Raw genomic sequence first — 11,847 nt, 5'->3', positions numbered from 1 at the left:
TTGCGAAACCTAGGATGGTAGGGGGAGGCAGGGCAATACCGCTACCTGATTGGTTGGCGAAGCACTCCCTCATTGCCCCCTCATTGGCTGGCGAGTCTCTGCCCTGCCTCCCCTTACCATCCTAGGTTTCGCAAATTCGCGGGCGGGCCAGACCTCCACACACAGCTTCGTGCTGCGCTGGAGAATGGTTTTGTTTTTGTTTTGTTTTGTGTGCGCGTGCGACGCGAGAGAGTTTTTGCAGGGTGAAAGCTCTGTAGAAGAAAGTAAGCAAGTTGAAACGTTAGCAAATATAATTACTGTGTTCTGACAGATAAAGTTGGTTCAAATTAGTCGTTATTATTGTGATTAGAAAGTGTCTGATTATAGTTTCATGGTGTGAATAATAGTGTCAAAGAACTAGCAAGCTAGCTAGCTCAGAGGTGATTAGATGAGCTAGTCTGCTGCACACATGCCAGCTAAAGAGCTAACCGGAGGCACTTTATTATTTTACTTAAAGTAGATATACAATCTTTCTTATTCTGCTAGAATTGGGCTTTATGGTAATACCATAATAGTATATTTACAGTACATGGACAGTGGATTGAAGCATTGGAACAAACCCTCACTCATTGGAAATGTCTGTTTTTTGTAGTTGGACATACGATTTTCTTACAGGTGAGAGAGTAAGTAAAGACAGTATCTGACTCTATTGCCCACAGCAACCCAATATTCAATTAGAATGATGTTATGATTTGATATGAATTCAATGTATACCTCTTATTAAATTATAAATAATCTGGTTGTTATATTTGCCTTTTGGTTGACAGCAAAAGAGGGAGAGAGGAGGATAGAGAGGGAGAGAAGGAGAGAGAGCAGGATGGTGTCGGCACACCAGAGAGAGAGACAGCAAGAACCAGGTGAGAAAGTGGACATGTAGTCAAGACCACATAAGTAAGTAGCCTTGAGAACCGATGGTTCTCAAGCCTAACGGCCCATAGGGGGCAGGAGCCTATCTCCTGTTTCTGTAGCGTGAGGCAGCTTGATGTACAAGTACAGTCCATGCCACCCCCCCCCCCCCAAGGCAGCAAACACTGGTGTAGATGCATACTGTATGCATAAGTGAGTGTGGTGGTGCTTATGGGGTGTCGCTACGGGACAGGTGTCGCTCTGACTGGGAGGGCAAAATCACAGTATACCCACTAGAAAAAACTAGACTACACCACTGAGTCCAACTATATCCGATAGCATTTATATAATCCAAATGAAGTCCCCATCATTGTCTAAAGTAGGTTAGCCCATGCCAGTATCAAAATAGATTCAAAATAGGAGAGAAAATAATAATATCAAAAGAGAAATGGATGACAAGCCACCTATCCATTGTCTTTGTAGAGTAATTAAGACCAAAAGTAAATAAATAAACAAAAGCAGCAATAAAACTGCGTGTGGGCGTTTGGACTATCCATATTGTTTTTCTCAGTTTTTCAAACGGGCTAACGGTGTTTCACATACTGTGACCAAAGAAATGAATCAGTTGGACCCAGGAGGGATCCGCTCAAACTCCTGCAGCCTTCTCCTTGCTCTGTTCGCCGCATCGGTCCCATCCCCACTCCTCTCTCCGACGCGCTGCCATGTCGCAGCCTGGTGGAGACGCTCTATTTCCGGGTATAGCTCCGAAGCGTTGCGACCTGGTATCTCCACGGAGTAGCCTCTCCTCCTCAGCTCCTGCGCTGCATCTTGTGCACTCTCGTATGTGCGTGTTCCCGAGTCCCAGTGAATGCGCATTTTGTCGAGAGGCGTCTGAAAACGGACTCCTTTTTCCTTAAGGACCCTCTTTATTCCCATATATGCCTTGCGCCTCAGGACGACCTCCGTTGCATAGTCGTGGTCGAATGATAGACGTCGCTCTTCCATCATTATCTTCTTTCCCCATGCCTTTTTCAGTACCATTTCTTTGGTGTTGAACTCCAGGAAATTCACTACTATGGACCTAGGCGGTGCATTCTTCTCCGGTTTGCGAGCAAAAGCTCTATGAGCGCGTTGGATCTGTAGGTTGGTGTCCGGTAGGGCGAGTTCAGTTTTCAAAAGTTGGTCCACAAAGTCAGGCATGGAGCTACCTTCCTTCTCTTCGGGTACTCCATATATGCAAACATTATTTCGCCTGGATCGTCCTTCCAAATCCACCAGTTTTCCCTGCATGGCTCTCTGCTCTTTCATTGATTTGACCAACGCCTCTTTCATAGCCACATTCCCCGTCTCAGCCTCCTCGAGTCGCTCCTCAGCCTCTTTCAGCCTAGCTTCATGGGCCTGGATGAGTGTGGAGCTAGCAGAAAGCTTTTGATAGATTTCCTGCTTCATATCTTCGAGTTCCGATTTCATGTCTCCCTTGATTTCCTCTTTAAGTTTGTTTAAATCCACTTTATGCTCAGCCCTGAAATCACGTATTTCCTGGAGCACTGAGCGGATGGTGTCTGCTGAGTCCTCATGTGAGCTAACCGTGCTTTGCGCGTCGTCCATCACCGGCGAATTCTGCCTTCTTTGTCTGTCACTTTTCTTTTGACTTCTAGATCTCATTCCCCTACTCATTCCAATTAAAATAACATATATGTATACTAATTAACGAATTAAAGGGGTTAGTTTCCATTTGCTATCGGGAGCTAAAAATTAAGCAGCCATCTTACTCGCCTTCTTCACCGGAACTCGTATTGGAGGATTTTTAATGAATGCTGATAGGCGCCGACAGAATATCAGCCGCATTTTGTGAATAAACAATGTTTATTTTTAAAAAAAACTTTTACAAATCGCAACTAGGAAGTGAAGGTGGGGAACTAGAAAGTGAAGGTGGGGGCGGCGCCCCAGCGCCCTCTATCGGCCAGCCGCCACTGCTCAGTAGGTTTTGTTTTTCTATAAAATCGTCCAGTCTTACTACAAAAAGTTTTTCTAATATTTTTGAAAACTGAGGAAGGAGAGAAATTGGTCTAGAGTTGGAAAAACTGTGCTTGTTTCCATTTTTGTAGATAGGAATGACCTTTGCTAATTTCATTTGGTTGGGAAATATGCCGGTTTGAAATGATTGGTTACAGATATGAGTCAGTGGCTTTGCAATATATTCTATAATATTTTTGACTAGTCTCATATCTATGTCATTACAATCTGTAGATTTTTTATTCTTAAATTTGGTTACCACATCAATCAGTTCCTTCTCTTCAATTTTCTTCAGAAATATGGTGTTGGTGTTTATATCAATAATATCTTCGTCTACACCGTCCTTCGTTATTGGGTCCACAATTTCATTTGCTAAGTTATAGCCAACATTGACAAAGTAATCATTAAACTCATCGACAATCTCTTTTGGTTTAGTTATGTTTAGTTTATCTTTATTTTATTTTTTTGTGATCAAGATTTTTTATTGCTTTTATCAACACATAACAATGACAATACAGAACAAGAAAGGAAGGGAGGGAAAAAATAAAGAAAACAAAAAAGAAAAGGGGTAGTGTAGCAGACAAGTCACAGCCAAATAGTAGAAATACAACACAATCCTCTGTAAAGAGTAAAACCAAAAAGTGTTCATACTGAAATCAGGTGTCATCCAATGTTGAAGAATAGTTTTTTTTGCAGAGGTGAAACCAGCAAATAGCATTTTCTTTTGCGTAATACTTAAATCGAAATCAGAGTCATCATTGAGCAAACATAAACATGAATTAGGAACATAGTCAATCTTAAATAACTTGGACATTACAGAATTGACATTGTTCCAAAAATTGGCCACGACTCGACACTCCCAGAACATATGGAGAAATGAACCCGGTGTGGGGGTAGGGCAGAATTGACAGTAGTAGTTGGGTTGTAGTTTCATTAAGTATCTTCTATATGGTGTAGCATAGGCCCTGTGGATGACTTTAAAATGAATTAACTGATGAGCTACGTTTTTGGAGGTTGAATTGAGATTAGACCATATTGTGTCCTAGTTTGGGTGGAAATCCAATTCACCAAGCTCTCGGCTCCATAAAGCCTCAACCGCAAGTGGTTTTTTAATTGCGTCCATTAGATTGCGATATATTCTGGATACACAGCCACGAGAGGTTGGGGTATGTTCAATCCAGGCTATCATGGGGTGAGTTGGAAGTGGGGAGCGCCAAGGCACTTCTCTCTCTCCCCTCTGTCGTGGGCGGTCGCATTCCTTTTCGCTCTCCCTCACCCCTGCTTTTTTTGTTTGCTCTACACTGCACTGACTCTTCAGAAGCAAAATGGATTTGTTAAGCTGGTCCCTGAATGCAATTGATAACCTATTTTCCACGAGGAAAGCTGGTTCGGGGGAACCTGCCTGCCCAGAGGGAACTTTTGCCGCAGGTTACATCAGAGATGCCTGGGACAACTGGCGTCTCGTTTGTTTGGCAGTCATGTCGATTGAGGACGTGGAAGATGTTTTCATTTTCGGATTTATGATAGTTGGACACATTGAGTGCTGCCATGATCTATCGGCAAATTAAAAAGATGGGAGCAGTGATTAGCGATCTGCGCGAACTGCCCCTCTTGATCAAAGAACTGGGGAGGGTGGCTGGAATGCACGGCGCTGCGCTTACGGATCTGAACCGTAAGGTTCTGGATCTGGATCGCAGGGTGGGCAATCTTGCTGCTCCCCGAATTGGCGTTTGACAGGAGACGAATGGCGAATGACAGGAGACCCCACATTTTCGAGAGGTTTGATTCTATGGAATGCTGTTTTCCTCGCAGTGAACCCATTCACCTGATTATGGCTCAAAGCTCCCCCGCAGTGAACCCATGCCCTGAAGCCTCCATGCGGCGTGCCCCCCCCCCCCCCCCCTCTGGTGAACTCTGTGCCGCCTTCTGGGGCAGTGCTCAAGGCCGTTGTCCATGGCGACACTGATTGCTGCTCTACGAAGACGGGTCGGACTGACCCAGAACATCCTCCCTCCCCCCACCCATACCTACCCCCCCCACTCCTCCCTCCCCCCGCTCCTCCCTCCCCCCGCCCATGCCACCCCGCCACCCCCCCCCTCCCTTCTCTACAGTATTCTGTGGACTACAGCGCCGCACATGGCAGCTATGGTTTTACAGTTTGTTGTGTTCTGTCTGCACTGCTGTCTGTCCTGTGTTGTTTTGTTTGCATTGCATTTAGAAATGCTCTTACTGTAACGCCGAATCAAATTCCTATATGTGTATGCTTAATGTGTATGCATAAATGGCAATAAACGTTATCTCCATCTCCATCTCCCATGCACACACAATTGTAGCCAGTGGTATTTCAGAATTATTTGGGATTTTTCAGACATAATACTGTATTTCGACAGTGACAGTGAAAACAGTGTACATTCCGTTCGTGTTTTGTGATTCAGCATTTGCTGACATTTTTGAGAGATGTATTTCATAGCTATTGGCAAAAACAATCTTAGTTTGGTTCTTTCATTTCTATTCTTGTTCATCACCTGTATTTTCTTTACAGCTTTGATTATAATTAGATAAATGTGAAATTCAATTGAGAATATAAATTCAAAATAATAAACAGCAATGAAAACATTGTTTCATTAACATTTTTCCTAGATAAGTATGATTTATGACACCCAGGTCTTTATTATAGTGGATTTTGCATTTTCAAAGTTAGGGGCATCATGTGCGTAAAAACGCTTCTACTCATCATGCTGTCGTTCGGCCCCACCTATTCCCAGGGGTCTGACACTTTGTGGGTTGTTACTAAGCATCCTCTGCTCCAGCCTCTCCAAAGGGCAACCCCCTAGATCCACTAGAACAAAAGATATGCATTTTTGAATGTGTACACAGTACCTATTGTGCATTATTGGGTACAGTACCGGTTTGTGCCCACAGGAGGCGCCCTTTAATATCATGGGCTATTTTGGGGCTTTCTTGCGCCCTGAGTATCCGCTTGTTAAGTCTGACGTCAAAAGTGACGTTTAGCCATTTCCGAGTCCAAATCAGAAATTCCCCGCACCAGAGTACCTGTGAACTACAGCGGTAGAATGACAGTTTAATCGTTTTTTAGACTCGGATCTATTCATACAACAAGGGACACAGCACTTTCCCGTTTTCTCCATATTGTCAGGGTATTTGAGCCTCGGAAAAGCGCTATATAAATATAATTAATTATTATTATTATTTCGCCATTTCGAAGACAGCGCCTCAGCCAACGTTGGCCCCGGAAATACGGCACGACTTAACAAGCGGATACCCCCTTGTATGGGTCACCCTTGGGACTAGGAGCACCATGTTAAGACAAGTGCTTTTAAAACCCCAATGATGTCCCGGGTCAACTGGACCCGAACACAAGAAAGGGTCCAAAAAGTGAACATCACAAAGGGGTAATAAATAAGCATCATTTCATGGTTATGTACACAGTTATTAACATTGTTACAAGTTTATAATGTGTACTTGTTTACAAGTTCTAATGTGAGTTCGCACATTGGCTATGTCATTCATTCATTTCTTTATTTCCTTGGTCCATCGGGAAGAGCTAGCCAACTGTAATGTATGCTGAGAGAGAGGGGGCGGGACTTTGTACTAATAGCGTTAGGTTGCACTAAGTAACGTGTCAGAATGATTGAGGACATCGTCGAGTGAAGTAAGACCTGTATATGCTGTGTGTAACATTTCGGGAATCAACGAACAGTTATTCCTTTGGATGTTGGTGCACATTGAAGCTACCAGAGAATTGGAAGTCGAGAGACCAAGCCAAAGGAAAGCTCTCCGGTGGACAAGGAGACCGTTTCCAATCGCCTGGGGTAACTCGAGACCGTCCAGTGAATCTTCGCGTTAGTGTCCTTCAATCATTCTCCTGCGCTCGTGGGAGAGCGCTGGACCTCATCCCCCTCATCTCTGCCTCTTTTTACACCATCTTTCAAACCCCTCGTTTACCTACGAGTTCCCCACGAGGTTACGTGAGTACTGAACCACGCACAAGCTTTTATTTTAGGCTCGTGTGGACGAGTGAAGTGGCCATAACAGTTTCAAGGCCCCCCGCTCACAAGCACCGTCAGCTGCAACGGTAACACTGGTTAATGGACTGAGTTACAGAGTGCGTGTGTGTGTGAGTGTGGGCCCACCCTTTTATTTTACTGAATGATATATTGTACAATTGTGAATCCTTTGAGTTTATTGGAAACATTACATTTATTTCCTTGAAAGGAATTGGAATAGGCTTTGAGCCTATATTTGGTTATGTGATATTGTGATATTGTCTGTTGACATTGTATTGTGAATATTGTCTATTGACTTTGTATAACATTATAATTGACTACCAACACTTTAAATTTAGCATTTAGTAAATAAATATATACCCTTTGGTATTTGCATTTAAAGCCACTGTGTTGTGTCATAAACAGGTAATAGGCAATTCATATTCAGATGATTAAAACATAAATACATTAAAAGGATTAAAAAGGAAGTCCTATTTAAAATACTTCCACATAGTTAATGGAGGCACTGATCGTCATAATTGGAATAGTTTATTATTACAGGTAATACTGCCACTTAGTTAAAATAGAACTCAGGCCCCGCCCATATGGCAGGGGTTACATTGGAGGCTCCGCTGAGATCACGTGGTTTCCAAACAAACTAAATAGTCAACTCAGTAAAATACAAACGTTTCAATTCAAGTTTAGAACAACAACCATAAGTAAAGTAAAACACTATGTTTGTAACCAAGTTAAAGAACTGGTGTAGAGGAGAGGCAGTAGATGAGAAGAACGCGCTTATGACTGTAGTCCCAGGCAACACAGAAATAGCAAAAATAGAAGAAGTTCTACAGACTATAAAGTGCTTGGGACGTGTACGCGTGAGAGGTAGGATAGTAAGTGAGACATCAGATGACCTCCTGGTGCTCTGTGAGTGCCGAGGAACAGTAACTGATCCAGCTGTTCCCCCGGAAATACCTCCAGCAGAGGGAGAAAAAGCATGGCCAATCTATATTGTGCCGGAAGTTCAAGTAGAAACTGAGGAGTTCAACACCAAGCTACATGCTCTGCTTCAAGCGGAGGGCAAGTCAATGGGAGATGTAAAGGCTCTATTCACCGACCAAGAGGCAGGGCCAGTCGCGTGTTGCTATAACGGAGATTTTTAACCGTTTATTGACCCTTTCTTGCCGTCTTTTCAGCCGCGGGTTCGAATCCACCTGAGGACATTACTGTCAAAAATATTTTCTTTTTTAAAGTCTTAATCAATTAAATGTTTAATGTAACACAACATGTTTTGATGATTTATAATTCATTTCATTAAAGAAAACAGGACATCTTATGCTATTTATTGGTTTAACATTGCAATGTATTCTGCCCTGTTGAGTTCTCTAACCCTAAGCTCCATTGTTGATGTTAATGTAACCATTATACTGTTTTAAAACATACACAGACACGTGGATGTATTGAACTCCACACTTGATTTATTAAAAAGCACACACGCACAACTGCTAAACCATGTACATAAAAAATAAACAAAACTGATTAAACCTTGGTTGTATCGAACTAAAACAAAATGTGCATATTTAAAACAATTTCCAACAGTGTTACAACATTAATTAATCATTTCATTGTAAATAAAAACTCTACTATGTGTGTGTGTGTGTGTGTACAGTCTCTTTCCCTTCTAAGGTGCCACACTGATCAGGACCCTGGCCACTCAACCCATGGCCATTCAGCCCCATCTTCATCCAGATGCTCTGATGGGGACAGCAGTTCCAGCGGCCGACATTGTGATCGTAGCTGGGGATGGAAGGCTCAGCTGCAGGCTGTGTTGGGGGCGGAGGGAGAGAGGCTGCAGGCTGCGTTGGGGGCGGAGGGAGAGAGGCTGCAGACTGTGATGGAGGAGCATGGTGTGGCAGTGCTGCATGACAACAAAATAAATAGGAAACACATGTTAAACCAAAAAGGAGCTGTGCATAGACTTCAGTTAAAAAACATGCCAGAGTATTGAGGCAGCACTGTATGCTGCTCTGCTCTGGTAGGGGCAGGGTGCTTCACATGACACTTCTAGTATCAGAGAGAGTAGTACATTCACCATTTTTAAATCTAGAACCAAAAAATTACAGAAAGAACATCAGTTCTGTGATCATTAATTGTATTGATGATGATGATGATGATGTGTGTGTGTCTTAACTAGTGTAATGTTGTGTTGTAATGTTTTTACTTTATTTTTATTTTTATTATCAACATCATTTATATATATATATATATATATATGTTACGGTACATGTGGGAATACGGTACATGTGGGAAAACTAGGGTTAGGGTTAGGTGCTAAGGTGCTACGGTTAGGGTTAGGGATAGGGATAGGGTTAGGGTTAGACATGCCATCATGTACCAAGTCGACGTAGCACCTAACCCTAACACTAGTTTTCCCACATGTGCCGTCTTCTCACATGTACCGTAACATATATATATATTTATTATTATTATTCCATTGTTGATTAGAACTTTATTGTATCTTAGTCATTTGTATTAGTGTATCCTGTTTCCCTATTGTCTTGTTACCCTTCCCCCAGGGACTACAGATGGAAATTAGCTCTGAACTATATCTGAAGCAATATATGTATTGTGCATTATCCCTGTCAAATAAACTAATAAACAAACATGTAATGTAGGATCTAAGGTAATAGGATGCAAAAGAAGTCTCAATAGTTTGTTAAATATCCACAGCAAAGTACCAACATTTACAGATGACTTTCAATCAAAATAACAGACCTGGTTGAAATTGTGTGCAATATAAATAAACTGAAATGACATACTGTATTCCCACACGGCGGGTTCTAGAGTGTAGGCCTAAGGATGGGGCCCAGGCAAGCCGCTGAGGAGGTATTGGCAGCAGGACCTTCACTGGAGCTGAAGGAGGAGGTAACATGAAACTTCACACAACTGGAAATCACTTTGACAGTGAATAAAGATGGGACACACAGTAATGTACATGAATTAACCTTGCAAAGGAGACGCAGTCACATCGGATTCATCATCATGAGCTGGTCTCAAGAGTGTAACTGAAGCAGTCAGTTTGCTCCACACTGTAAAAGAAAATAAAGTGTTATTCTCTCCCTCACTAATGCCTGGCTTATTCATCATGCTTGTAAATGGGTTATAGCCACATTCTGTCATTACCTGTTATAGTCTGTCAAGCTGATTTGAACATTAATAAGTCTCAGTATGTCTACTCTGATGTGAATATGTCTCATCTGATGAGAATTACATATACATTGGTATATAGGCTATTTGTTATGAATGGATATTTAGTTCAATGTTCACTTCTTTAAAGCAGGTAAAGCCTCAGTGACGGTATGCATGTTTAAACACATTGATTGTGAAATCAAGGGTTTGGTATGTTTCTAAATTGTATGGGTGTCACCTGCTCAAAATGCCTCTTACATACTGTAATGTACATGCCAAACCCTTGAAACACATCTTCAAAAAGGATGCAAAAAGAGAACTCGTATGAACACTTATCCTCCTCCTACAAATAGATACAATATGGAATGTAATAAAACATGCAATTACACATGTACTGTACAGAGCAGACATACATTGTAAATACATGTAGGCTAACTAAACTTGTAAATAAACTAACTGTACATACATTTACACTTTAATTGTCCTATAATATAAATTACACCTGATTGATTTGATTTGATTTAGGCCTATTTGAAAGTTAATATCACAGTGTAACACTGGGGGATTTACTAAATGACAACATTGTGGGCACTGCTAGGCAGCAGTCATATCATTTGCACATTAGTATGTACAATACTGGTGTACATATTATGTACAGTAGCCTAATGCTGTATAGTATGGCCAGGCTATCATTGTGCAAAACTGTGTAGACTAGCATTGCAGTAGTATCTAAAACATTGCACAACCATAACACTATGAATAACTCGCAAGACGGTTCGCAAAACCCACACACTGTTATTAACATTGTTAATTTAACAACTGTTGAACAAAGTATTGAGACAGCAGACTTGTCCGATGTGTAGCCGTACAGTAGCTTGGCAAATCAATATCGAAATAGCTTTGAATATGTTACCTATATATATATATATATATATATATATATATATATATATATATATATATATATACATATATGTTACCGTAGACACGTCCGGACCTGACAGACATGTCCGATAACGAGTCAAGTACAGCAAAAGTACCGTAAACTGAAAACTGTCCGCTTTTCAGATTCAGATTCAGATTCAGATAACGTTTATTGCCATTATGCATACACATATAGGAATTTGCTTCGGCATTACAGTAAGTGCGTTTATACTTTTTTCACGTGTATACAAAAACAAATGCAAAAAAACAGGGCAACACAGGACAGACAACAGTGCATTGGATAGTGCAACATATATAAAGTGCAGTGCTTTCTGCAGCCCCTCTTGTATGTCTACTTATTATATATTATTACAGTTAATGTTTGTGACTTACCTATTAACCAAACGAAGAAAGTAAACTTGAGAGTTTAGAACGCGAGAAAGACGGTACGCTGTCTTTGCCTTTCAGGAAATAGTGCAGTCGAGTTGATTTCAGTGTTGTGACGTGACGTCACTGCTCAATGCGCCACAAAACCATCCGGTGGCCGAAAATATATGAACTATATAGAACTACCAAAGTGAACGGGATCTTAACTACTGCCATAGACAATGAATGGGCCAATGCAAAGTCTATGGCAGTAGTGTAGGCATATCTCTCGATTGCCGCGCGGGTTGACCTGGGTTCGATTCCCGACCAATGCAAGTAAGCGACCTTTTTCCCAAGGGGCCCATGCCTGCAGTTCCAAAAGTGCTGGCCTGACACTGCAGGCTCGTTGATAGCGTGGCTTCCAACAACGCCTGTGCCTTCCATATTGAAGCAGTTTCCG

The 11,847-nt window shown here is 41.8% G+C and overlaps 1 long non-coding RNA gene across 1 annotated transcript; it reads right to left on the bottom strand.

The window, feature by feature from the left end:
• Positions 1-8,364: 8,364 nt before the first annotated feature.
• LOC308167136 lies at positions 8,365-11,494 on the bottom strand. The gene is made up of 4 exons (XR_013937708.1): positions 11,415-11,494; positions 9,914-9,997; positions 9,728-9,821; positions 8,365-8,826 (listed from the first exon to the last, which is right to left on the bottom strand). It is a non-coding gene; the product is annotated as an uncharacterized lncRNA (long non-coding RNA).
• Between the last annotated feature and the right edge of the window lie 353 nt (positions 11,495-11,847).

This window comes from Nansenia antarctica (assembly GCF_963989245.1).
Source record: "Nansenia antarctica genome assembly, chromosome: 11".
NCBI lineage: Eukaryota > Metazoa > Chordata > Actinopteri > Argentiniformes > Microstomatidae > Nansenia > Nansenia antarctica.
Note: the sequence above shows the minus strand (reverse complement) of the source record. Positions and strands in the feature narration are given on the sequence as shown.